At 40.9% G+C, this 27,770-nt stretch overlaps 1 protein-coding gene across 6 annotated transcripts in view; it reads left to right on the forward strand.

Moving 5' to 3' along the window:
- SGK3 (serum/glucocorticoid regulated kinase family member 3) overlaps positions 1-27,770 on the forward strand; it is a 160,781-nt gene that overhangs the window by 17,723 nt on the left and 115,288 nt on the right. For 2 of the 6 annotated variants that reach the window (XM_067017098.1, XM_059042620.2), the window contains exon 1: positions 21,971-22,209. The exons of 1 other annotated variant lie outside the window; for it this stretch is intronic. The gene's annotated coding sequence lies outside the window, so the exon portion shown is untranslated. Of the gene's footprint in view, positions 1-21,970; positions 22,293-26,924; positions 26,997-27,770 lie in introns of those variants that run through there. 3 more of the 6 variants (XM_067017100.1, XM_067017109.1, XM_067017101.1) reach the window with 3 other exon arrangements.

Consider the following 27,770-nt stretch of genomic DNA (forward strand, 5'->3'; position numbering starts at 1 on the left):
CCTGCCTGGTGGTCCAGTGGATAAGAATCTGAGCTTCCACTGCAGAGGGCGCGGGTTCCATCCCTGGTCGGGGAACTAAGATCCTCCGTGCCTCGCAGCTCGGCCAAAAACATTAAAAAGTAAATTCTCTCCAGACAGTACACCCCCATACCGCCTGCCTGCCTTCCTCCCGACTACACCACCCCATCCCTCCCTGGTATACAGATAGGTTAAGAAGCCATCTTGCTTGATTTGCATTTCTCTGATGAGTCGTGAAGTTAAACATATGCTCATTTGTTTATTGGCAATTTGTATTTCTCACTGAATTGCCTATTCATATCCTTGGCCTATTTTTCTTTTTTGGTTACTTTCTTTTTCTTATTGTTTAAAATAACTCTTTATAGATTATGAATAATAACACTTTGTTGCCCACTTTGCAAATATTCTCTCTCAGTGTGTCATTCATCTTTTAACTTTATGGTCTTTTTTGCTGTATGGAAGTTATGTTGGTGTTTGTGGGAGGGTATAACTGAATTTTTATTTCATTTGAATTCATTTAAAATTAAAATACTGGGAGCTAGGAATACATTTTAAAAACTTATCAAAACTCCAGGTGGAAAATCCACTGTGCTTTTCTGAGCAGAGAGCAGTGCCCAGGATCAAAGCAAAAGACTTCTGGGTGCCCTTCTCGGATTCCCTATACTTCCCTCCCAGCTCTCTTCTGCCACCAGTGCTATTGCTCTCCTAGGAATTCCTAGGGGAGACGGATGTACATAAAAGGCAGGGCTCTGTACAAAAGCGTTTAATCTTTATGTAATTTAATCAGCCCATCATGGCTTCTAGTTTTTGTTTGTTTTTTTAAAGAAGATTTTGGGGGTAGGAGTTTATTTATTTATTTATTTTTGCTGTGTTGGGTCTTTGTTTCTGTGCGAGGACTTTCTCTAGTTGCGGCGAGCGGGGGGCCACTCTTCATTGCGGTGCGCGGGCCTCTCACTGTCGCGGCCTCTCTTGTTGCGGAGCACAGGCTCCAGACACGCAGGCTCAGTAGTTGTGGCTCACGGGCTTAGTTTCTCCGCGGCATGTGGGATCCTCCCAGACCAGGGCTCGAACCCGTGTCCCCTGCACTAGCAGGCAGATTCTCAACCACTGCGCCACCAGGGAAGCCTGGCTTCTAGGTTTTGTTTCAGGCCAAGGAATTTCTTTCCTACCCAAAGTTTATAAAGATATTATATATATCTTTACATATGTGTATGTATATATATTTACAGTTTTATTGTTTTGTTTTTTACATTTAGATCTTTAAACCATCAGTAATTTATGGATAGCCAGTTATCCTTGTGCTGTTTGTATTGAATAATCCAGTCTTCTTCCATTGACTTGAAATGCCACCTTGAGCATGTATGAAACCCTCTAAGTATAAACCCATTATACTTATTATTTTCTGGACTCTGTTCCACTACACTGTTCTAGTTATGTTTTCCTGATCAGTATCACACTATGCTATTTACCATGTTTTATAGTTCTTTTCAGTGTCTTGTGGGCCAAGTCTTATTTTGTTACAGTTGTTTTACAAAATTTTCTTGGCTATTTTCAAACATTTACTCTTTTAGATAAGCTAGAGAATCAGCTTTTAAATTTAAAAAATTCCATTGGGAATTTGATAAAAATCATATTTAGTTTACAGATCAATATGGGGAGAATTGGCTTTAAAAAAATATATTGAGGCTTCTTATTCATATATGATCTCCACTTACAGAGATCTTTGTCCTTCAGTAAAACATTATAGTATTTTTAAACTGTTTTGAACATTTCTTGTTAATTTTATTTCTAGGTATTTTATAGTTGTGGTTATTATGAATGGGATGCTTTTCCATTACATTTTCGATCTGCTTCTTGCTGATACACAGTAAAACTATGATTTCTATATATTCCTCTTGTATCTAATATCTTTTATTAATATACTTTATTTAACCTCTCCTTCATTTCTGGGCATTAGGTTTTTCCTAATTTTGAAGGTTATAGTTAGCTATAAACATCTGTAATCAGGTAATTTTTCCCTTTAAATTTCTTCCCACAAATGGGAAAAACAGATTAAAGGGATATGTGACTTTATAGCTCTTACTGCATAGAGCTCAGAGGACTCTCCTACCTTTCCAATTCTACCCGTAACAACATCAGCACATCCGTGGCAGTGATGAAGGTAATGGCAACGAGGACGATGAGACTCCTTGTTGAGAGCTGGGTATTTTGCGTTGGGCTTTCTGTGTCATTTCTCATTTAATCCTCATCACAAGTCTATAAGATGCTGTTACTATCAGTCTGTACAGAGAAGGAGATAGGGCACAGAGAAGGAGGGTGACATATGTGGGCTCATAGCTGGTAGGAGGCCAAGTCAGGTGTGTTGTGTTCCATGGTCAGTGCCTTCTCCCAGTGTCTTCTCCAATACCCATTCTTTCCATTTTCATTTACATTTGAAACTTTAAAAGGTATATGAGACCGGAAAGTTGTTTTATTTTGCATTTATTAACTATTAAATAGGCCATTTAATAACATATTTGTTAAACTGCTTTTTCATCTCCTTGACTACTTATCCAACAGATGTTAATTATATATTTGTAACAACTCTCTATATGTATTGGATACAAAGTTTTTAAAGATTATATTTTCCCCTGTACCTTTACAAAGGTCCTTGGGTTTTCTTACCCAGTGAGTCTTCCTTTCCTCTATTCTAATTTATGTCTCCTGCAAATTCTTCTTATCTGAAAATTCTATTACCAGCATGTAGAATAGTATATTAAGTGTCGTTACATGGGACACATCATCTCATTAATGTACTGAATAGTAGTAGTAGTAGTACTACTAGTGGTAGTAATAGTTAATAATAATAGCAGCTTTCAAATACTGTTTACCAAGTGCTAAGGATGTTATATACATAATCTCAGTTAATCCTCAATATAATGTAATAAGATATTATCCTTTACAGATGAAGAAATAGGCTCAGATTTATCAACTTGCCCAAGGACATACAGCTAACAAAAGGAAGGCCTGTCATATTCCAAAACCATGTTCTTAATGACTATTGTCTGGCCCTTCATTACATATAAAGTTGACTCTCTCTTTGCCAAAAAAAAAAAAGAAGAAAGAAAAAAGAAAAGCTCTTTATCAAGTCAAGAAAAAAAAACCTTCCATACCAATTTCTTTCTCTTAAAAAAATGTTTTTTAGTTATTTAGAATGAATTTTTAAATTGATGTATAATGTTATAATTCATGTATTATAAAATGATCACCACAATAAGTCTAGTCAACATCAGTCACCACACATAGTTATAAAATTTTCATGCCAATTTCTTAAAGGCTTTAGATCAAGGAGATTTGAAATAGTATCACATATTTTCCTAGCATTTTTTCAAGAACTTTGCCATCTCCCTCCCCTGTCCTAGCTTCTCCCGCCTCTTGGGGTCTCTGAGCATTGCCACTCTGGCCTCCAGGGGGCACTATTTCCCCTTTAATATAGTGGCTCAAGCATTTGACTCTCAATTCGATGGAGTAGGGATTAGACCAGGGAAAATATATATATATTTTAACATCTTTATTTGAGTATAACTGTTTTACAATAGTGTGTTAGCTTCTCCTTTACAACAAAGTGAATCAGTTACACATATACATATGTTCCCGTATCTCTTCCCTCTTGCGTCACCCTCCCTCCCACCCTCCCTATCCCACCCCTCTAGGTGGTCACAAAGCACAGAGGTGAACTCCCTGTGCTACGCGGCAGCTTCCCACTAGCTATCTATTTTACATTTGGTAATGCGTATATGTCCCTGCCACTCTCTCACATCGTCACAGCTTACCCTTCCCGCTCCCCATATCCTCAAGTCCATGCTCTAGTAGGTCTGTGCAGGGAAAATATTTAAACAAAAGTTTACAAAGGGCTTCAGAAGAACAAAAGACGAATGAGTACAGGGCGTAATATACAACTGGATAATTTGGTTCATTGAATGCAGTGCAGGTGTTTCAGTATTTGACACTGTTAAAGGATTCCTCCCTACCTTGCTTCCCACTACACGTACAAACCAGAAGCCAGTTTTCTCTACCCTGCATCATGTCCTCAAGCACGCAAAAAATCTCAAAAATAGCTCCAAGGTTGGTAAGGCTAGTTCCAGCTATGGGCTTCCTTCCAAATTCTAGTTTCCAGTCTCAGTATCTGCCTCTTTCCTACATGCCAGACACGAAGCATGCCAGCCCTTTTCTGGGAAGATAGCGTTGCTGACCCCTGGGCTGTTGCTTTACCCTGTTGTTGGCAGATGGTTATCTCTCACGCGCCTGCATGTCTTGCTCTGGATGCCCAGAATGCTAGGCCCTGACTGCTTGTGTTACTTATCTGTTACTCCATAGAAGATTACTCCAAGTCATAGAGGCTTAAGACAACAATCGCTTATTTTCTGACAGTTTCTGTGGATGAGGAATCTGGGAACGGCTTACCTGGGTGCCTCTGGCGTAGGGTTGCAGCCTTGCCTCTGACAAGGCTGTAGTCAAGGTGCTGGCCAGGGCTGCAGTCATTTCCAGGCTTGAATGGAGGAGATTCTGCCTCCAAGCTCACTCACCTGGCTGTTGGCCAAAGACATCTTTTCCTTGCCATGCCGTTCTCTCTATAAGGCATCTCACAACATGACAGCTGTCTTCCCACAGAGTGAGTCAGTGAGAGAACATCAGAGGGTGCCCAAGAGAGAAGCCAGTCTTTTTATAACCTCATCTCAAAAGCAACATCCCATTTCCTGTGCTGTATTCAGCTAGTTAGAAGTGAGTCCGTAAGTCCAGCCCACAATCAACTGGAGGGGGGTTGTCACACAAAAGAGTGAGTATCGGGAGGTAAGTATTGGGAATACTGGGAACCATTATGGGCTATCTTGGAGGCTCTCTACCACACCACTGTACGCAAGCCATTTCTCGTGGTTGGGTTTGCAGTGGGCAGTCTTGAGGGATGGAGTAACATCCCCTTCTGGGACAAAGGACAGCCTTAGCTTGCTGCTTGCTAGAAAAGCAGTGGGTTCCCCAAGTTTATTGTTCCCCAGCTGCAACACAAACCCACTGCACATGTGGCATCTCTCTGGGCCCCTCCATGTCACCCGTGTGGAACTTGGAGACAAGGGGAATTGATGCAGGCATTCTGATGCTCATTCTTTTTTTGCTGTGCTCTGAATAATAAAAGTTCTTTTTCTCTCAGTCAGCTGTCTCGTGTCTTCTTCCAGCATCTGTGAGACACTGATAAGCTAACCTGTTGGCTTGTAAGGAGGATAAAATTAAATCACAGACCTGACAGTTTGACTGACCAGGACAACCTCATCAGAACTGTGTACAGAATTGTGAGACCAGCACTCACACGAGAGATCCATGTACATATCCTTCACTTTATTTGACAAATACTTATGTGACCAGGCAGGTATCCTTCTAAGAGTTTGTGAATATAAACTCATTTAAGCCATGAGGTAGGCACTATTAAAAATCCCTGTTTTGGGACTTCCCTGGTGGTGCAGTGGTTGGGAATCCGCCTGCCAATGCAGGGGACATGGGTTCGAGCCCTGGTCCAGAAGAGCCCACATGCCACGGAGCAACTAAGCCTGTGCGCCACAACTACTGAGCCTGCGCTCTAGAGCCCACGAGCCACAACTACTGAGCCCGTGTGCCACAGCTGCCGAGGCCCGCGCACCTAGAGCCTGTGCTCCGCAACAAGAGAAACCACCGCAATGAGAAGTCCATGTCCTGCAGCGAAGAGTAGCCCCTGCTCGTCGCAACTAGGCCCACGTGCAGCAACGAAGACCCAACACAGCCAAGAAAATAAATAAATAAAATTTAAACAAAACAAAAAAGGAAAACATTTGAAAACAAAAAATCCCTGTTTTATAATGGATAACCAACAAGGACATACTGTATAGCACAGGGAACTCTGCTCAATATTATGTAACAACCTAAATGGGAAAAGAATTTGAAAAAGAATAGATACGTGTACATGTATAACTGAAGCACTTTGCTGTACACCTGAAACTAACACAATATTTTTAATCAACTGTACTCAATATAAAATAAAACGTTTTTTAAAAATAAAAATAAATAAATTAATTAAAATCCCTGGTTTTTAGATGAGGAAGAAGAAGCACAAAGATGTGAAGTTACTTGTTCCAAGTCATGCAGCTCATAAGTGTCAGAGCCCCATTATACAAACAGAAACAAACGGACAACCTGCCTACAGCATCCACTGATCCACCGTGTATGCGAAGCATCCTCAGTGTTAGGAAGGGACGGGGCAGAAAGAAGAGGAGGGACATGACAAAATTAAAGAATTCTTCAAAGCATTTGTCAAAATCATCAGTTTAAGAGTTCTTTATTCCTAACATAACATTATAGCTTTTGTGGTTTCATTGTGTACTTGAAGGAAAATCTCTACCAGTCAAATTGATAAATGGTGTGGTTTGGTGTGCTATATTTGGCTCGTTAGAATTTGACTTAGAAAATTTGCTCTATATTCAGATCGTGAATGTAAAACTGCATTGTCCACACAAAAATCTACACATGAAGTTTATACCAGCTTTATTCGTATTTGCCAAAACTTGGAAGCAACCGAGACATCCTTCAGTTAGTGAATGGATGAACTGGCATATCCAGGCAATGGAAGATTATTCAACACTGAAAAGAAATGAGCTATTAAGCCATGAAAAGTTGGGGGGGCGGGGCGGTGTTAAATGCATATTACTAAATAACAGAAGCCAATCTGAAAATGTTGTATACTGCATGATTCCTACTGTATGACAATCTGGAAAAGGCAAAACTATGAAGACAGTGAAAAGATGAGTGGTTGCCAGGGGTGGGAGGGGTGGGGAGAAGGAGGGGTGAATAGGCAGAGCACAGAGGATTTTTAGGGCCGTGAAGCTATTCTCTTTGACACTATAATGTTGGATACACATCATTATACATTTGTCCAAACCCATAGAATGTACAACACCAAGAGTGAACCTTAATGTAAACCATGAACTTCGGTTGGTAACAATGCATCAGTGTAGGTTCATTGATTTTAACAAATGTACCGCTCTGGTGGGAGACGTCAGTAGTGGCGGAGGTTGTGTATATGGGGACAGCGGGTACATGGGAGCTCTCGGCTCTCTCTGCTCTGTTTTGCTGTGAACCTAAAACTGCTCTGAAAACTGAAGTCCATGTTTAAAAAAGCCTTGAAAATTACAGTGTACTTTAAAATGTAAAATATTGTTAAGAGTTTAAGTGTGTATAGCAATCTTCTGTTAACCTTACCCTGTACCCGTTCAAGTCGCCCACGCCCTTGGCCTCGCCTTTCTTTCTGTCACCTCCTCTTTTCCTTAGCAAGTGTAAGTGGCTTGGCTTCCCACCCAGGCTCTCTTCCTCTGCTCTTCTGAGCTTCTCTTGAACCTTTCCAACTCAGGTTCAACCCAGTTGTCTGCCTTCTCATGGCTGCAGCAGGGTTGCAGAGCTCTGCCGGAGAAAAATCACGATCATGAAGACGCTGCCTGCTGTACAACTTGCAGTCTCACCCCTCAGTGTTTCCTGCAACTGTGGTTCTCAAATCAGAGCTTTCTAGTTCAAATGTGTATTAGTAAGTTTTAACTGTAGTTTTCTTTTTTTGATAGTGTACTATTTTGAATACATAAATATTTTCAAAGTCTTATGCCTTTTCTTCCTATGCTACAGATAATATGTCAACTTTTTGCCCATACATAAAATGGATTCACATCATTAATTAAGCTGTTTTCTGTTAAAATAATTGATCTAATCTGGCTTCTAATTATCACATACAGAAATATGGCAGATAAACATAACTATCAATGAAGATTCACCCAAACGTGCTTCTACATTAGAAAAGAGGAAAGGGGAAAACAATAAGCAGGTTAATATGTTTAGAGTTGCTTTAATTATTGGTTAGACGGGTCTCTTTAAGAAGATTTTGTGGAGAAGTTGAGTCATATTCCCTTATTGGATGTGCCTCAATGCCCTAGAATATGCCTCCCTTGTTCTTGGATTAGGGCACCGTCCTTTCTCAGGAGCTCAATCAAAATCTGGTCCAGTCCTTTCCACATCTCTCTTGTAGCTTGACTATGGACCAGTCCTGGGTCAGTACTAATCCCTAGGGTCTAGGCTAGTGGTCTCAAATGGACAACCCCTGAGGCAGATTTGCCTGGTATGTGGCTTATTTGGCTTGCACAGTGTTTTTTAAAAAAACCTGAATTTGTTCCTAGCATTTTTTTTTTTTTTTTTTTTTTGGCTGCGCTGTGCAGCTTGCAGGATCTTACTTCCCCAACTAGGGATTGAACCCAGGCCCCTTGCAGTGGAAGCACGGAGTCCTAACCTCTGGACCACCAGGGAATTCCCTGTTCCTAGAATTTTGACATTATGCCATTTCAGATGAAAATGTATATTGTTAGCTTTTATTGAAAATGAACCAACCTGGCAACATTGGGCCTGTGCTCTCGCCTAGCAGCCATCAGCTGGTAGCAGCCGTCGGCCGTTCCCCATAGAGAGGGAACTGGGAACTGCTTGCCTTTCACTAAGACTGATTTTCAGGTGCCATTCTGATCTCACTTTCACCTCCTCTGATATTTAGCACCCATGGTGCCTTCCAGGTGCTGTAGGCGTTTGAGTTTGTAAACTCTTCTACACCTGATCTTTGATGCCTTTCACCCAGCACTATCTCTTGACACTGGAGGCTCTGTGGTGCTCTAGAAACATCATGGGCTTTGCATGGACTTAGCTCTGCCACTTTCCTACCGGGTGACGCCTTTGAACTTCTGTTTCTTTATCTGTGAAATGGTGATGATGGTGTGGTTATGAAGATTAAAGGCAATGTGTACAGAACGTGCTTCTGACAGAACCAAGAAGACACAGGAAGCAGTCAGGGAGTGCCGGCTGCGTCCACTGAAAACCTCTGTCCTCACCTCTCCGGGAGGTGACAGGACCACTCACATCGTTATCAGCTCATAACTAATTTGTACGATACTCTAGGTGTTGAGACACAAGAAAGAAAATCACAAGAAACTAGGGAGTGCTTAAGTAAAATTGATTTCCTATAATTGTCAGCTGCCATCATGAAGGAACCCCAGTGGGTTAAGCTGTCAGCCAAGAGTACTTCTATCACCTGGAGGATATCCATGTTATGGTACCTCAGACCCTTGCCACTAGTTATATAAAGAAAACAAACATGAAAGCATTTTTGAGTTAGCATGTTTCCAAAACTGGGGAAAACAGATAATTCTCCATACGCCCACACTTACCTGCATCTTTTGTAGAGCTCCTGATATATCTAGGTGTCTAATTTGTTTTCTACCTGCTGCTGTCACAAATCACCGCAAACGGAGAGACTTAAAACAACAGAACTGTATGATTTTATAGTTCTGTAGGTTAGAAGTCGGACATGGGTTCAACTGGGCTAAAATCAATGTGTCAGTGGGGCTGCACTCTTTTTTGGAGGCTCCAGATATGAATCCATTTCCTTGCCTTTACCAGCTTCTTCTGGAGGCTACCCACATTCCCTGGCTCTTGGCCCCTTTCTCCACCTTTAGAGCCAGCAGTGTTGCATCTCTCTGACCATTCTTCCACAGTTGCATCTCTTTCTCTGACTCTTTTCTATTGCCTCCCTCTTCCACTTTTTTTTAAAAGAAATATTGATAGTTTATTTCTTTTTTTAAAAAACACGTTTATTGGAGTATAATTGCTTTACAGTGTTGTGTTAGTTTCTGCTGTATAACAAAATGAATCAGCTATATGCATACGTATATCTCCATATCCCCTCCCTCTTGCGCCTCCCTCCCTCCCATCCCCCCTATCCACCCCTCTAGGGGGTCACAAAGCACCAAGCTGATCTCCCTGTGCTATGCGGCTGCTTCCCACTAGCTGTCTATTTTACATTTGGTAGTGTGTATATGTCCATGCTTCTCTCACTTCGTCCCAGCTTACCCTTCCCCCTCCCCACGTCCTCAAGTCTATTCTCTACATCTGTGTCTTTATTCTTGTCCTGCCCCTAGGTTCTTCAGACTTTTTTTTTTTTTTTTAGATTCCATATATATGTGTTAGCATATGGTATTTGTTTTTCTCTTTCTGACTTACTTCACTCTCTATGACAGACTCTAGGTCCATCCACCTCACTAAAAATAACTGAATTTCACTTCTTTTTAAGGCTGAGTAATATTCCATGTATATATGTGCCACATCTTCTTTATCCATTCATCTGTCGATGGACACTTAGGTTGCTTCCATGTCCTGGCTATTGTAAATAGTGCTGCAATGAACATTGTGGTACATGCTTTTTTTTTCTTTTTGAATTTTATTTTATTTATTTTTTTATATAGCAGGTTCTTATTAGTCATCCATTTCATACATGTTAGTGTACACATGTCAATCCCAATCTCCCAGTTCATCCCACGACCCCCGCCACTTTCCCTCCTTGGTGTCCATACGTTTGTTCTCTACATCTGTGTCTCAATTTCTGCCCTACAAACTGGTTCATCTGTACCATTTTTCTAGGTTCCACATATATGCGTTAATATACGATATTTGTTTTTCTCTTTCTGACTTACTTCACTCTGTATGACAGTCTCTAGGTCCAGCCACGTCTCTACGAATGACCCAATTTCGTTCCTTTTTATAGCTGAGTAATATTCCATTGTATATATGTACCACATCTTTATCCATTCTTCTGTCAATGGGCATTTAGGTTGTTTCCATGTCCTGGCTATTGTAAATAATGCTGCAATGAACACTGGGGTGCATGTGTCTTTTTGAATTATGGTTTTCTCAGGGTATATGCCCAGTAGTGGGATGGCTGGGTCACATGTTAGTTCTATTTTTAATTTTTTAAGGAACCTCCATACTGTTCTCCATAGTGGCTGTGTCATTTTACATTCCCACCAACAGTGCAAGAGGGATTCCTTTTCTCCACACCCTCTCCAGCATTTATTGTTTGTAGATTGTTTGATGATGGACATTCTGACCGGTGTGAGGTGATACCTCATTGTAGTTTTGATTTGCATTTCTCTAATGATTAGTGATGTTAAGCATCCTTTCATGTGTTTGTTGGCAATCTGTATGTCTTCTATGGAGAAATGTCTATTTAGGTCTTCTGCCCACTTTTGGATTGGGTTGTTTGTTTTTTGATATTGAGCTGCATGAGCTGCTTGAATATTTCGGAGATTAATCCATTGTCAGTTGCTTTGTTTGCAAATATTTTCTCCGATTCTAAACGTTGTCTTTTTGTCTTGTTTATGGTTTCCTTTGCTGTGCAAGAGCCTTTAAATTTCATTAGGTCCCATTTGTTTATTTTTGTATTTATTTCCATTTCTCTAGGAGGTGGGTCAAAAAAGATCTTGCTGTGATGTATGTCATAGAGTATTCTGCCTATGTTTTCCTCTAAGAGTTTTATAGTGTCTGGCCTTACATTTAGGTCTTTAATCCATTTTGAGTTTATTTTTGTGTATGGTGTTAAGAAGTGCTCTAATTTCATTCTTTTACTTGTAGCTGTCCAGTTTTCCAAGCACCACTTATTGAAGAGGCTGCCTTTTCTCCATTGTATATTCTTGCCTCCTTTATCAAAGATAAGGTGACCACACACCTATGGTCAACTAATCTATGACAAAGGAGGCAAGGATATACAATGGAGAAAAGACAGTCTCCCTCCACTTATATGCACATTTTTTTCAATAAATATGTACTACAGTACTACACCATCTGTAGTTGGCTGAATCCATGGATGCAGAACTGTTGATACAAAGGGCTGCCTAAAAGTTAGCCATGTATTTTCAGCTGGGGTTGGGGTAGGGGGTCAGCACCCCTAACCCCCATGTTGTTCAAGGGTCAACTGTATATATATATAATTTAAAACTTTACCATGTATTGTGTTATTACTGTGTGATTATCTCACTTAATCGTAACAAATTTATGAAGTAGGAACTACTTTTCTGAATTAAAAATACTGAGGCTAGGGAGTTAGGCGATGTGCTTGGGTCCAGAGCCGGTAAACAGCAGAGTGAGATTCAAACCCAGGACTGTTTTCCTCTAAAGCTATGTCCTTAATCACTACACTGTACTGAAATTTGTTCAAATTGTATTTTTCTTTCTACTTTCTAAGAAAATGTTTATGATAGTGAAAATTGGGTTTTTCTGTTGGAGGGATAGCCAGTTAATAGTCAGTAAATAACAGTTTAAAAAGTCAAATAAAGATACCGTCTCTTTATTGCCTTTATGTGCTGCTTACCATTTTCTTTTTTTTTTTTTTTTTTTGCAGTACGCGGGCCTCTCACTGTTGTGGCCTCTCGCGTTGCGGAGCACAGGCTCCGGACGCGCAGGCGCAGCGGCCATGGCTCACGGGCCCAGCCGCTCCGTGGCACGTGGGATCTTCCCGGACCGGGGCACGAACCCGCGTCCCCTGCATCGGCAGGCGGACTCTCAACCACTGCGCCACCAGGGAAGCCCCCTGCTTACCATTTTCTAAATGGAATTTTATATTACCACAGACTTTTGTAAGTAATTTTGACTTTTTATACCATGCCCAAAGTTTCTGAACTGTTAATACTGCTTGCTTTTTAAAACGCCAAACGGGTATAAGTTCCTCCAAAGGCTGTGAGCTTTGGGCTTTACTTATTTGCAGAGTTTAAAAGTAAACAAGACCTCAGGAAATCATGTGATCCAGTTTCTTGCCTTGAATACCTCAAATCACCACATTTTCTTGCTATTTAGGGAAATGTATAGGATTCCATTTTAAGCATATAGGATCATTCTATGATCTAGTTTCCAGAAGTATTTTCCTCTACCTGTTTTTCATATGATTGTTCTCCAATGCAAATAGTAGCAATTAAAAATAATTTACCCCAATCATGGGTTAAAATTACAAGTAACGAGATGAAATTTAAAAGACGTGGTTGAAGTCAAATACCATGCCTGTAAAACTTCCAAACAGATGGTACTAGACTTGAAGAAACAACACAAGGCAAAAGTGGTAAGATAATTTAAAATGCAGTATACTGGGGGCTTCCCTGGTGGCACAGTGGTTAAGAATCTGCCTTCCAATGCAGGGGACACGGGTTCATCGCTGGTCCAGGAAGATCCCACATGCCGTGGAGCAACTAAGCCCGTGCGCCACAACTATTGAGCCTGCACACCACAACTACTGAAGCCTGCGCACCTAGAGAAAGCCCGCGCGCAGCAATGAAGACCCAATGCAGCCAAAAATAAATTAAAAACTTTATATTTTTAAAATGCAGTATATATATATATGAGGAATACAGTCAATAGTGAAGGCAATCTATGTTGCATAAAGAAAAAATTAAGGTGTTTTTCTCATTTTTCATATGTTATATCAAGGATATAAAATCCCCCTTGAAAGTACAGTTCATCTTTGTACCTTGAAACTTCCCTCTGTCTTAACACAGGGCTTTGCAGAGGAAGTGTTTGTTGGATTAGTAATATTTATATTTACATAAGATTGCCTTAAAAGCACCTTGCAGATATCTAGAAGAGAAAATAAGTCATAAATGGTTTACTCAAACCACATAAAAACTAAGTAGGTGTTCAGATGACAAGTTTCAAATTCAAGTCCCCATCCACAGTGGATCATTACCTATGTAAAGGCCAGGTTTGGAGGTGGGGGAAGGAGTTGAGAAGCAGGTGATAGTGTGGAGTTTAGTCGTGGGGATAGGTCCTTTTATACGTTTCATAAATGATTTAAACTACTGATCTGGGTGGGGATTATATTTTTAATTTCTACCTCCCTGAACCTAGCACAGTACCTGGCACACTCTAGGCACCAAACAGTTATTGAATGAAGAAAGAAGAGAACAAAGGGCATTAAATTCTTAGATGACACCAGACCAAGGAGTAGGAATGGCGAAAGGTAACCAACAGCTTGCTTTTTGAATATGCACCCCATCCTTAAGAATGTTTCTGCATGCACACCCCTGTATAAATGATGTAATTGTGACCTATAGCAATAGATTGTACACATCGTACAATATAAACCCCAAATTTTAAAATATGAAATAATCAATATATTTAAATAATTTAATGGTATTTTATTAATAGTATAAGAGCCTTTTGCTTTCACTTGATGTTTTGTTACTTGGTATGTTATTCCTTTTTAAAATTCTTGGCTTAACTCTTCATGATACAGTGATTTGCAGATCTGGTCCTAAGATTAGATTATTCTAATACTACATTTTAATAGCTATCATAACTGGAAAAGATATTTCAAGAAGATATTTAGATTTAAATGGAAGAAATGCATTGTTGTTGACTGTATCTATTAAAGTACTCATTTTCTTTTTCGATCTCATCAACCAGTTCTACAAAAGTTTATATTGAAGTTTGACTAGTAAATTTCCATTTTGCCTGCTATCAATCAGCAATTCTTGCAAACTACAGGCGGACCTCATTTTATTGCGCTTCACTTTATTGCACTTTGCAGATACGGCACTTTTTACGGCTTGAAGGTTGGTGGCAACCCTGTGGAGCCTGTCGATTGGCACCATTTTTCCAATAGCATTTGCTCACTTCGTGGCTCTGTGTCACATTTTGGTAATTCTTGCAATATTTCAAACTTGTTCTGTTCAAACTGATCTGTTCTTGTTCTTGTTCAAACTGATCTGTGATCAGTGATCTTTGATGTTCCTATTGCAAAAAGATTATGGCTCACTGAAAGTTCAGATGATGGCTAGCAGTTTTTAGAAATAAAGTCTTTTTAAAATTAAGGTATGTACTTTTTTAAAGATATAATGCTATTGCACACTTAATATACTGCAGTAGAGTGTAAACATAACTTTTATATGCACTGGGAAACCAAAAAATTTGTGACTCACTTTATTGCAATATTTGCTTCATTGCAGTGGTCTGGAACTGAACCTGCAATATCTCAGAGGTCTGCTTGTGATTTAAAAGAATTTAATCTTTTCAACAGATGAATTTAAGACCCACTGAAATCCATTATTTGGGAAATATTTAAACAAATAAAAAATTGTTTCCAAAATTTTTAAGCGTGCATATATTGGTTTTAATAGGACACAGGCACTGTTTTTTGCAATAAAATTACATTTTCCAAATATCATTTTCAAAATCTTCTCCCCGGAGTATTTCTGTCCAAACACACGTACACTTAAAGGGGAGGCTGGATAAAGTTACTCTCTCACTCATTGCTAAAACTTTACCTTGAAAGGAAAGTACTACTCGCAGAAAAGGTAGGGGAATTTGTATCCCTTGTATTTTTGTCAGAGCAAAAATGCACCATTCGTCTTGATATTTAACTGCTCTTGTAAGTAATTATAACTAGTGCTTATGTAAAGCTTATTTTGGTGCTAGATTTATATATATATGTCAACTCACTTCACCCTCAGTACAACCCAGTGCAGTAGCTACTATGATGAAGACATTTACAGATGAAGAACTTGAACCCCAGAGATGTGAAGTAACCTGCCCAGAGTTACGTGGCTGGTGATGGCAGACTATGGTCAGAGCCAGGCTGTGCGTATCCCGGAGCTGTGCTTTTAAGCCCAACCATCTTGATACTTTGATGGAAGATAAAGAGTTTCCACAATTACGCCCCATCTCAGTACAAAATATTATATAGATTCTATCGAAAGGCTTTGTTTTTACAAAATTAATCACATCAGTGACTTCCTATACCACACAAAACTGCATCACACTGATGATGGATGAATGAAGGTTTCCCTTCAAGTGGAAGTGCACCGTTCTCAGGATGCGTCACAGAGCATACGGATGACTGACAGGACTGTATGAGCGCGCCAGTGGCGGTGAGTATGTTGAATAATAAAGCTCAATTTCTTCCTTTTTAGGTAAAACAAATACGGACGGTCCGTGACTTACAATGGTTCACCTTATCATTTTTCAACTTCACGATGGTGTGAAAGCAATATGAATTCAGTAGAAACCGAACTCCAAATCTTGACTTTTTATCTTTTCCTGGGCTAGGGATATGCTGTTATGATCCTCTCTCGTGATGCTGGATGGCAGCAGCTCCTGGTCAGCCAGGCAATCAGGAGGGTACACAACCCATACACTTCCAACCATTCTGGACCCAGACAACTATTCCATTTTTCACTTTCAGTACAGTATTCAATGAATTACATGAGATATCCAACACTTTATTATAAAGTTGACTTTGTGTTAGAAAATCTTACCCAACGGTAGGCTAATGTAAGGATTCTGAACAGGTTTAAGCTAGGCTTGGCTAAGCTATGATGTCTAGTAGGTAGGGCGTATTAAATGCATTTTAGAATACTTTCAACTTATCATAGATTTATTGGGGATGTAACCCCATCGTAAGTTGAGGAAGATCTGTTAAACACTGGGATATCTTCTTTCTCAACTGTAGTAAAGTGTCTTGAGTACTCCTAGGATTGGTACCCTCCACTTTGGATGTCTTAACAAATGTGATGAAATTAAAAATCATCCAGGAAAAATAGTTTTGGTAAAACAGGTGCAGAGGAGTTCGATAGGATAATCAAAATAACCTCTTAAATATAATTTGAGAAGTGTAAGTATGCTAAACAAGCATTTAGAGTTCCGATTTTAAAGTCTAATGATGAAATATAATTTTAAATGTAAGAATAATTCTAAGTTGCATTACAGGAGTGTGAATTGAAGAGCTGAGAGAATGTTCTCACTATACTAAGGACTTACCCAATCATTGCAAAGAAGATTCCATGTCTCATAATGGGCATCTCATCTAAAAAAGAATGTGGAGAATTTGGAAAGAAGTTGTATGAGAGTTGTAAAACGTTAAAAAAAAAGAGAGAAAGAAAAAGAGATGTAGAAAAAGTTAAAAGAACTGAAGCTGTTTATTCTAGAAAACCTAGGGAATTTAAGGGTGTTCTGGTATATGAAGAGTTATAGTCCCTTAAGTTCCATTTAAGCCTTTGACATATCTGGCTGAGCCAGACACAGATACCTTAGGGAACTAGATGAAAATGACAGCAATGCACCTCTTTAAGCCACAGGCTATTAAGACTTTGCCATCTGAGACGGGTTCAATCATTAATTGCACATAATTAACAGTAAATAACTGAGTCACCAAATGAATGGTGTTTAAGAAAAGCTATTATTCTATACTGATAATTAACTAAAATAATTATTATCTTTAAAGTCTAGAGCTCAAAGGCCTAATATGATTCTCTGAGAGACACAGTAACTGCTGACAGGACTTATGTAAATAAGCTACTGTCAACTAACAACAGACACAGTTTATGTACGTAACAGACTATCCAAACAAGAGACAGAAAAAAACAAACAGGGAAAATGAGAAAGAAAAAAGGAGCAATTTTAATTTTGTTCTTGATGCTCATAATAACTAGATTGGAAGATAATGAGATTTCCTTAATAGGGAAGGATAATAGTTTTACGTCAGATAATGGAATGTTCTTAGCAAGATTTAAAGCAATTTCTAGCAGCTTTTTAATCAAAAAGCTGATGCTAGCAGTTTAGGCGGTTTGATCTCCTAACACTTCCCCTTGGTTTTTCTCATGAGTCTAATATACAAAGTAAGAAAGTTCTGTGATCTGAAAAGCCTTATATCTGACCCTAATATAGTCTTGCTTTAAAATAGAGTTTTCTCTTTATTACAAAACACACCTGAACTTCAGGCATTTCAGTTTTGAGTTTGCACATGGCTAACTTGGCCCAAGAAAGATGTTGAGCTTTGAGCCACTCCCACAGGCAACACACAAAATGAGCATGCTCTGAACCGTTCTCCAGATCAAGGAAACAGGGTAATTCTGCTTTGTGCTAAGGCAGTATAAACAGGTCTGTTTCAGTTCCCGTGAGGATCCGAGTTATTCTAACTATACTTTGCGTCGCTTTATTAAATTGCTTTGCTCAGAAAATTCAATAAATTGGTCACTTTAACTCTCATATTCTCACCTATTTTTTTTTTTTTTTTTTTTTTGTGGTACGCAGGCCTCTCACTGTTGTGGCCTCTCCCATTGTGGAGCGCAGGCTCCGGATGCACAGGCTCAGCGGCCATGGCTCACGGGCCCAGCCGCTCTGCGGCATGTGGGATCTTCCCGGACCGGGGCACGAACCCGGATACCCTGCATCGGCAGGCGGATTCTCAACCACTGCGCCACCAGGGAAAGTCCCTCACCTATTTTTATAGCAGGCTTTTCTTGTTAATTATTTTCTCAGCCAATTCATGGCTAGGACTATGCCTTAAACTACTTTCCCAATAAAAATGGCTTTCTCTTTTCTGAAGTTGTGGGATATTACAGTTGGTATATCAATGGATAAACATAGCTGGAAACTATAGCAACAACTCATGATGTCTGACCCACTTAAGTAGGTGAGTCTGTAGTAGAATGAAAGAAAAGGTGCTATAAAAACTATGCAAATAACATGAATCAAAAACACCTTTCGTTTTGTAATCATGTAGTTGGTAGCATTACTCTTACTTCTCTAGTCTTAGTGATTTTTCTGCTATAAAACAAATATTCTAGTGAATACTGGCCCTCACTTCTATTTCCAGCCAACTAGAGTCATTCGGGTCCTGTGACTACCTGTTTTATCAAATTTTTTTCCCTAAGGGAAGTGATAATCTTACACTGTTATGCTCCTCAACTCTTCCAAAGTTACAATAAAACAATTACAAATAACAAGAGAACTTTATTATGATATAAAAAATCATGATGGTTCCATATCAGGCACCATATTAGAGAAAATGTTTTCCATTTTGAAAAGAGGATGAAAACCAGGCACTTGGGACTTCCCTGGTGGCGCAGTGGTTAAGAATCCTCCGGCCAATGCAGAGGACACTGGTTCGATCCCTGGTCCGGGAAGATCCCACATGTCGTGGAGCAACCAAGCCCGTGTGCCACAACTATTGAGCCTGCACACTAGAGCCTACAAGCCATAAATACTGAGCCCGCGTGCCACAACTACCAAAGCCCGCGCACCTAGAGCCTGTGCTCTGAAGCAAGAGAAGCCACCGCAATGAGAAGCCCGTGCACCGCAACGAAGAGTAGCCCCCGCTCGCCGCAACTGGAGAAAGCCTGTGTGCAGCAACGAAGACCCAAAGCAGCCAAAAATAAATTTTAAAAAAAGATCATAAACCAGAACTCACTTAAAAAAAAAAAAAAACAGGCACTCATCTCATCGTAACATATTATTTAAAAAGAAATACTGTATAGCCTGGTTAGGTAGTTTTTTGTTTTTGTTTTGGGTTGTTTTTTTTTTTTTTTATGTTTGGGTCAATAGTTTACAGTATTGACAGTCCAGTTATCTAAACTTCTGAACATAACTATATCTTAGTATTTCTTTTATGATTTTTTCCTGTTACTTTTAGGACTTCTGCAAAAATCCCAAAACTCTAAAAACTGACCATTCTTTATAGTAGTGCAAATGAAATATGAAATACTGGCATTTTTATATCTGTGTTAGAGCTAACAATAACGATGATGACAATAGCAATCAACTGATAATATGTTCAAGCCATTCTACTAGGTTCATTTGATCCTCATAGCAATTTCATGAGATAAGCACTATTACTCTCTGTTTTACTGAGGAGAAAAAATTACTGTTATCATCCTTACATTACTGACAAAACCTTTGCTCGCAGAGGTGAAATAATTTGTCGGAAGTAGAAAGTGGCAGAGCCACAACTTAAATTTGGGTCTGTCCAATTCCAAAGCTTGTGCTCATAATGTCTACATTATAGATATAACAGATGAACACAATATTTGCACAATCTGCATGAACTGAATCATATTTTCAAACAAAATATTGGAATCCAGAGTCTAACAAAAAACTTTCTCTATTTAAAAAATGTACTCACATGAAACCTTTTATAAAGGCATAAACATCAACTAGATATTGCTGAACATTCAACAATTTTAACAGTGTAAACAAAAGAAGTTGGAAACATAAAGGAAAAAGGAGATATGATCTATATCTATAGGTGACTATGATTGATCAAAATGATCAGCCTTAAACTGTGTCCTTTAAATTTAAGTGAAAAAACCCTTCAATAGTTTGTGAATATATTTATGACCTCTAGTGTTCTGAGAAATCAAGCTATTAAATTGCAGCTCTCAGATTATAAAGGCAAAATACCCAACGTTTTATCAGTTGAACGTCACCTGCCAACTTTTCTGTCTTGAAGCATTTGTGGGAGTTGGAGTGTGTGTGTGTGTGTGTGTGTGTGTGGTGTGTGTGTGTGTGTGGTGTGTGTGTGTGTTCTTCACGGCAGGAGGACAAATTTATCTTGGAAATATAATGGTTCCCAGATGTTTGTTTTTCAAACAAAAGAAAAAAGAAGTTGAAAAGTGGTGATAGCCAGGTATTTGTCTCTGAAGTGAGAATGATATGATTCCACTTGGAGTTCATTGTCACAAAAGTTCCTTTTGTCAGAGAAATTTTTCAGCACTGTGACTATGGCTTTAATTAAGAGATATCACTGATCACTTATCGATTTTGTTACGAGAGGAACTTCTCTAGCTTCTCTGTGCTTTATTGTGCGGATTGCTTTGTATGGATTACGGTAAAAACATATAAAGGACCACTGGCAATGTGTTGATTAGTATCTACTGGATTTTAGAATCCACTGTATTTTATATCCATTTCTGTATGCCACTGAATATCACTGTTTAGAAAGTTTTGTAGGATTATTATGTTTTGAAGTATAAAAGTATTTGATTCACAAACCATTTTCTTTAAGAAGGAGAAGGCCATACAATGTTAATTGACATCAGAAATGAATATTCTTACCTTTTCTGTGAGACTAAATTTTTGAATATTTTAAATATAAGGAAATGTCCCCTGAATTTAGGGAAGCCACACATAAATCAGTTCTTCTAATTACCTTTATTAGTTCGTTTGTTCATAGATTTGTGGCAAGTTCTCTAGAATCATATGAGCTAAAGTATAGGTCATTGACTCAAAATCTGAAATACGATATGCACGTGGGACTTTTGTGTGTGTGTGTGTGGTACGCGGGCCTCTCTCTGCTGCGGCCTCACCCGTTGAGGAGCACAGGCTCCGCGGCACGTGGGATCTTCCCGGACATGGGCACGAACCCATGTCCCCTGCATCGGCAGGGGGATTCTCAACCACTGCGCCACCGGGGAAGCCCCACGTGGGGGGTCTTTAAATAGTTGTTTGAGTCTATCTTCAAGTGACATCTGATAAAACCTAACTGGTCGTGGGGCAAAACCCAAAAACACTCTACTTCAAAATCTTGACCACTTCACTCCACACCCATTTAATCACGCACACATTCTGTAACTCTCTTCACCCTATCTGGAAAAAAAAGATAAATATGGCTCTAAAATGCAACTTCTGTATTTAAAGAATAGCCAGAGTAATAAGAAGCTGTACAGTGTGCCCTCAGCTGACTTGGAGATTAATGGGAATGCCAATACACAAACACACACACACACACACACACACACACAGAGGATCCAAAAAGAGGTGTGGAAAGGAAGTTTCTGTGTACAAAGGATCTGCCAATCTGTGAAAGCGCTCTCCTGTCTTACAAAGGCCAAAACTCTGCTGATGAAAATGTAGAAAACTGTTCAGAGAATGCTAAATGAAGCATAGCTGTTCCCCTGAATTATCTGGGTGCTTATTCACCTCTCTGAGTGTCCAGTTTACACCCCATCACATGCCCTCCAGGCCACTCCCGGGTGGCTCTTGTCCTTCCGGGCGTCCGGTGGTCCTGCTCCCCGCGCGCCAGGGTCAAGTTCCCCCTCCGAGCCCGGGCGCTAGGGCCCCCGCCGCTCTTGGGCCCCTGGGCATTGGTCACTATAAGCTGAGCAGCTGGAAACAAACGAAGAGTCTGAGCGTCTAGGCGGGATCCCGCGGGGTCCTCTGAACTTTGCGCCCACGGCGAGGCGGGGGCCGGACCTCGCGCTGCGCCGGGGCTCTCGCGCGGGTTCTCGGGGAAGCGGGAGGACAGTGGGTCTCCGCGGCGGACGCGCCGCTCAGCCTGCGGCTCCCTCCCGGCGCCAGCCGCCCTGCAGCCGGGAGCAGGCGCCTAATCCGGAGCACGGCCGGACGCCCAGCTCTCTCCCCGGCGGCCCCGCGCACCCTGCGGGAGGAGCCGGCATCCGTGACGCGTCAGGGAGGAAGCGCCAGCGCCCGGCGGCCCTGCCGGGAAGGAGGAAGCGCGAGTGCGCTCGGCTCCGCGCCCGCCGCGCGGGGAGGCAGCACCGCGGAGCCGAGTAGGTGCGGAGCCGCCGGGACCCGAGGCGGGTCGGCGGGCGGCAGGGTCCGCGCGCGTCCGGGCCGCAGTCAGGCCCCTCTGGCAGGTGAGACGGGGCGGGGCGAGGGGTGCCCGGGCCTCGCCTGCTGCCTCTTCCCAAAGCAAGTGTGACTTTCCCGGGTCCCGTGGCAGCGCCTCCTCCCTCAGCCCGGAAACCTCCGAGTTGGTCGGAGGGGAAGAGCCATACCCACGGCCCAGCCTTCGGCTCTGAGAGTTTTGTGGTCTTTGTTTCCTCGAGGTGAACTCAGATTCTGCCTTCCGATTCCTAAACGCCCGAGTGGTGTCTTAGGGGGGCGGATGTTGTTAACCCGTGAGCGGCTTCGGAGCTTAGAGGAGCCGGGAACCTGGGGGTGGGAGATCCCTGAGGTCAGGAGTGGATGCGGGTCATCGGTGAGCATCCGGGATGGAGGAGGCCTCGGGAGCGGAGTGCATGGAAATCATTAACCTGTTGTCAGCGGACCTGTAGTCTGCGACTTCCGTGCGTGGCTGCCCTTTACGTTCCCTGTGGTTTGAACCCCTTCTATGCCTTTTAAAGTGCATCTGGCTCTGTTGATTCCCACATTAGCATTGGTATGTGCCATCTAGAAATGCTTTGAGATTTTTAGATGCTTGTCCTTTTCAGTGGTGGTTACTCGGAAAGATAGAAAAGAGAATTCATCTCTTGAGACTTAAACTCTTTCATTATTTAATTTTGCAGTGATCTCTGAACGATGATTAGAATTTCAGTTCTGCACAAGACTGTAGGGCACACTTGAGGTGCAGGAATAAATACAGAGCACGACAGTTTCTAAAGCTTTATCAAGGTAAAAAAAAATAGTAGACCGTTGTGTATTTTGATTCTCTACTTTGTCACTAGGTTGATAATTCACCTGGCCAGTCTCGGCAGTGCTTTATTTATTTATCAAACACTTAGAGAGCTCTTACATGTGTTAGGCTCTTTCTAAGTGCTTTATAAATATTAACTCAAATTATTAACTCAAGATGTTAAATTATAGCAGTTCTAACAATGAAGAGGCTATGCCTGCTTCAGTTCCCTGAATGTCATTGCAAGAGCTAGAAACATTAGAGGAAGTTTCAGGCATATTTTAGGACTGGGTGTGCCTTCTGGCCCTCTCTGCTTCCAGTCCTGTAAGCAAGCCACCACCCCTCCACTCCCGGCGGAAGGGAGTCTGGAGCCACGGTAGTGAGACCTCTTCTTTGCAGATCTCTGGCCACATCCCTAGCATCTTTCATAACATGGTCTTTCTCATCTGCAATAGTACCCATCCTTAGCTAACTCTGGACAGGCCAGAACTTCCCCCTTTCTTCAAGTGCCACTGCACGGAGGCTAATTTTGTTTCCTTTACGATATGTTTGACAATTTATTTGACTGTAGCTTATATTTGAGGGTCAGATTGAACTTGAAGTGTACCATAAAATACAACGTTTTTGTTTGAACACATCAATGTAACAAATAATGTTTTGTAATTATACTGCCATTTGCTGCAGGTAACGTTGAGTTGATGGATCAACCTTCTAGGTAACCATTTTGTGATTTGCAGATAGGTAGAGAGAATATTTTCCAGGTTTAAGTGTCCTCTTCAAATGAGTGCCTTGGCCTGATGGCCAGATTGAGACCCAAAATGGTGAATAAAACAAACACGGTTCTTGTCATTATGGTGATTATGAGTCTAATGTCAATATCTGCACGTTATACTAGCTTTCTCTCTCTATTTCATATATTTAAATTTCCAGGGAGATGATTAAATGACACTCTAAGCCTTATTTAATAAGATTATGAAGTGTCTCCTAGGAGCAGGAAGGCTCACTTTCCTCTGATATAATTTATGGCACACAGACATTCATGAATACAGTTCAGCCAAATGACAACTGACACTTTCATGGTTTACAAAGTCCTTCCAGGTATATTTATTTGCTCTTCAGAGGGTCCTTGTGAGGTTGGTAGCCATTTTTTAAAAAACAAAATTATTTATTTATTTTTGGGTGTGTTGGGTCTTCGTTTCTGTGCGAGGGCTTTCTCTAGTTGCTGCATGCGGGGGCCACTCTTCATCGCAGTGCGCGGGCCTCACTGTCGCGGCCTCTTTTGTTGGGGAGCACAGGCTCCAGACGCGCAGGCTCAGTAGTTGTGGCTCATGGGCCTAGTTGCTCCGTGGCATGTGGGATCTTCCCAGACCAGGGCTCGAACCCATGTCCCTTGCATTGGCAGGCAGATTCTCAACCACTGCGCCACCAGGGAAGCCCGGTAGCCATTTTTTATTCTTGTTTTTCCAGATGAGCAAACTGAGGCATAGAAATATTAAAATGCTTTAGCCAGGATGGCACAGCTGGTAAGAGGCAGAGCTTGAATGGAGAGCAGGTGTGTGGACAGTGTCTGGCACATGCCAGTCTATAATGAACATTTGTGGAATAAATGATTCCCAAAGACTTCAGATTTCTTGCTGTTTCAAAACATTATGCCTCTCAAACCCCATAGTTGATTTGTGCCTAAGAGATTGCCAGGCCTAGTCCAGTGTTTCTCTGTTATTTCAGACAGTATCTGTTACAACATTTTCTACAAAAGGGATGAGATGGAATGCCCTTTGGACTCATTTCTTGGGATTTAGCATCTCTGGTTTTTTTTTTTTTTAATTAATTTATTTGGCTGCGTGGGGTCTTAGTTGCAGTACGCAGGATCTTCCTTGTAACATGCAGGATCTTCTAGTTGCAGCATGCGGGATGTAGTTCCCTGACCAGGGATCGAACCTGGGCCCCCTGCTTTGGGAGCGTGGAGTCTTAACTGCTGGACCACAAGGGAAGTCCCTCATCTCTGGTTTTTGAAAAAACAAATAGGTTTGTTATTTTTTTTTTTCCTTTCTCAAGCATCCTACTTTTTTCCTCTGAATTGGAGAGAGTTTAGATTGGGCACATAGATTTCGTGTTTGTGATGACAGCTTTCTTGTCTCTCCCTGCTCATTTAAGGTCATTTTTAAGGACTACAGATCACTGTAGGTTTTCATTGTAAGTGAAATGATTCAGCTACCTAGATTTATGATCAAGTTCACATATAATGACCATAGGTATTGTAATTGTTTTGGAAGTGTCTGACATCACTACTGTGTTTTTTGAAGTATTGCAATTACTTTAATATAAAGGGTCTTTTAAAAAACAACAGCAACAAAAAATCCCTCAACTTTTTATCCCTCAAATATAACTCTATCCAGAAGTATGTTACCTCCAGATGGATAACCTTCAGTGAGAGAGGTCAAGATGACCATTACCTAGTGGGAGGAATTGGGAAGGGCTATCGAGAAAAATGAGAGATGGAGTGGCCCTTCCCATGAGGGATACTAGACGGTAGGAAACCCTTAATGAAGCCAGACCGAGTCATCTGCCTGTCAGCCTTCTACTGCGTGGGGGTGGAATAAAATACTTTTGAAACCTGCCTTGTTTCAGAAACCACTTTACCTTTTGCAGTCCTCAGGGTTGGGTTTTTTTTTTTTTTTTCTCTCTTTTAAAAAAATTCATGTAAATTACTGACTAAACTGCTGATTCATGAAACTCAAATTATGTAACACGTTATTCCTGACAGAAACAGCTCCCACATTATTTTAAGGGACTCAGTGTCTCTGTTTTCCTTTACCTATTGCATTCCTTATAGTGGAATCTTTGTTCTCATTTCACTTTTTAAAACATTTCATGGGGAAAGGTGGTGCCGATTCTACATCTTGTAGTTCATGTCAAAGTAATTTTAACTCCATACTAACTTTGAGTTAATTGTCATTGCTGAAGAAGACAACATGGAAATCTGAGATCGGAGGCTAACTGAGAGCATCAACCAGTCAAATGTTACTGCCTGTCTGAAGCTGAGCCAGGGAGTTTTCAAAGGGAGTTAGGGCAGTGTACAATATTCTTGCCCTTGTCTAATTTCTCGGGGCCTTTCCTGTTTCCTGTGGGTCCTGAAAACCTGCCTTAGTTCTTCTCTTTGTAGCCACTATTTCTTCTGCTGGTATTATTCAACACCCAAATCTGTTTTCCTTGGGTGGGTGTTGGAGGTGAGTGAAAGAAGGGTTATTATGTAAGGGGAATTGTTGTAGGGTAAGAGATTGATACTATGTAAGATGGAAAATGGGAGATGTGTGGGTGAAGTAAGATGTTAATGCGGCCTCACGGTGGAGGATTCATGCAGAGAGCTGCTCCGCCTCCTTCCACCGGGCTGGGAATATAGGGAAGACCTACATGGGATCATAGAAACATCTCTTGGTATATGATATTGGCAGGCAGGGTTCCTTTGTACCACCAAGTGTAGAAATGTCCTTATAGGCAGCTGTTTCTTCAGGCTGCAAAATGAGTTGGTTTGCAGATAATTAAAATGTAGAGAGCTGGTTTAGTGGCTTTTAACTTGAGAGTAGAGTTGATTTGATAGGCTTTCGGTTGAGTAAAGGCTTGGATTTTGTACCTTTTTAAAGGCCTGCTCTTTTTGGAGAATGCCTATAATGTTGAGATAATGATGTCATTCTTTTCACTGTTTTGTGATTTTAAATAAATGACATTATGTTTACAAAGCATCTAGTAATGAATGTGGTTTGGGTTCATTTCTTCCATTCAGAGTCCTGATGTATTTGCTATGCCAGTCTATACCAAACATTTTTTTTTTCCTGTAGGTAAAATGAACTTCATACATAGTATATTCATATACAGAATTAGGCTCACTGGTGGACTAGCCAATCTACAGACTTCTGGATGGAAAGTCCTGAAGTACAGTGGGACTTCGGTAAGGAACTGATTGATTGCTTGCTTGAGTTGAAAAATGAGAAGGAGCTTTATTACTCTAGTTATTTACCTCCCTGTTTTTAAAATAAAAATAGTAAGGCCAGACACTGTCACACTCTTAGGGGAAAACATAGGCAGAACACTCTAAGACATAAATCACAGAAAGATCCTTTTTGACCCATCTCCTAGAGAAATGGAAATAAAAACAAAAATAAACAAATGGGACCTAATGAAACTTAAAAGCTTTTCAATAGCAAAGGAAACCATAAACAAGATGAAAAGACAACCCTCAGAATGAGAGAAAATATATGCAAATGAAACAACTGACAAAGGACTAATCTCCAAAATTTACAAGCAGCTCATGCAGCTCAATATCAAAAAAACAAACAACCCAATCCAAAAATGGGCAGAAGACCAAATAAACATTTCTCCAAAGAAAATATACAGATTGCCAACAAACATGTGAAAGAATGCTCAACATCATTAATCATTAGAGAAATGCAAATCAAAACTACAATGAGGGCTTCCCTGGTGGCGCAGTGGTTGAGAATCTGCCTGCTGATGCAGGAGACACGGGTTCGTGCCCCGGTCCGGGAAGATCCCGCATGCCGCGGAGCGACTAAGCCCGTGAGCCATGGCCGCTGGGCCTGCGCGTCCGGAGCCTGTGCTCCGCAACGGGAGAGGCCGCAACAGTGAGAGGCCCGCATACCGCAAAAAACAAACAAACAAACAAACAAACAAAAAAACTACAATGAGATATCATCTCACACCACTC

The sequence above is a fragment of the Kogia breviceps genome, chromosome 17 (assembly GCF_026419965.1).
Source record: "Kogia breviceps isolate mKogBre1 chromosome 17, mKogBre1 haplotype 1, whole genome shotgun sequence".
Taxonomy (NCBI): domain Eukaryota; kingdom Metazoa; phylum Chordata; class Mammalia; order Artiodactyla; family Physeteridae; genus Kogia; species Kogia breviceps.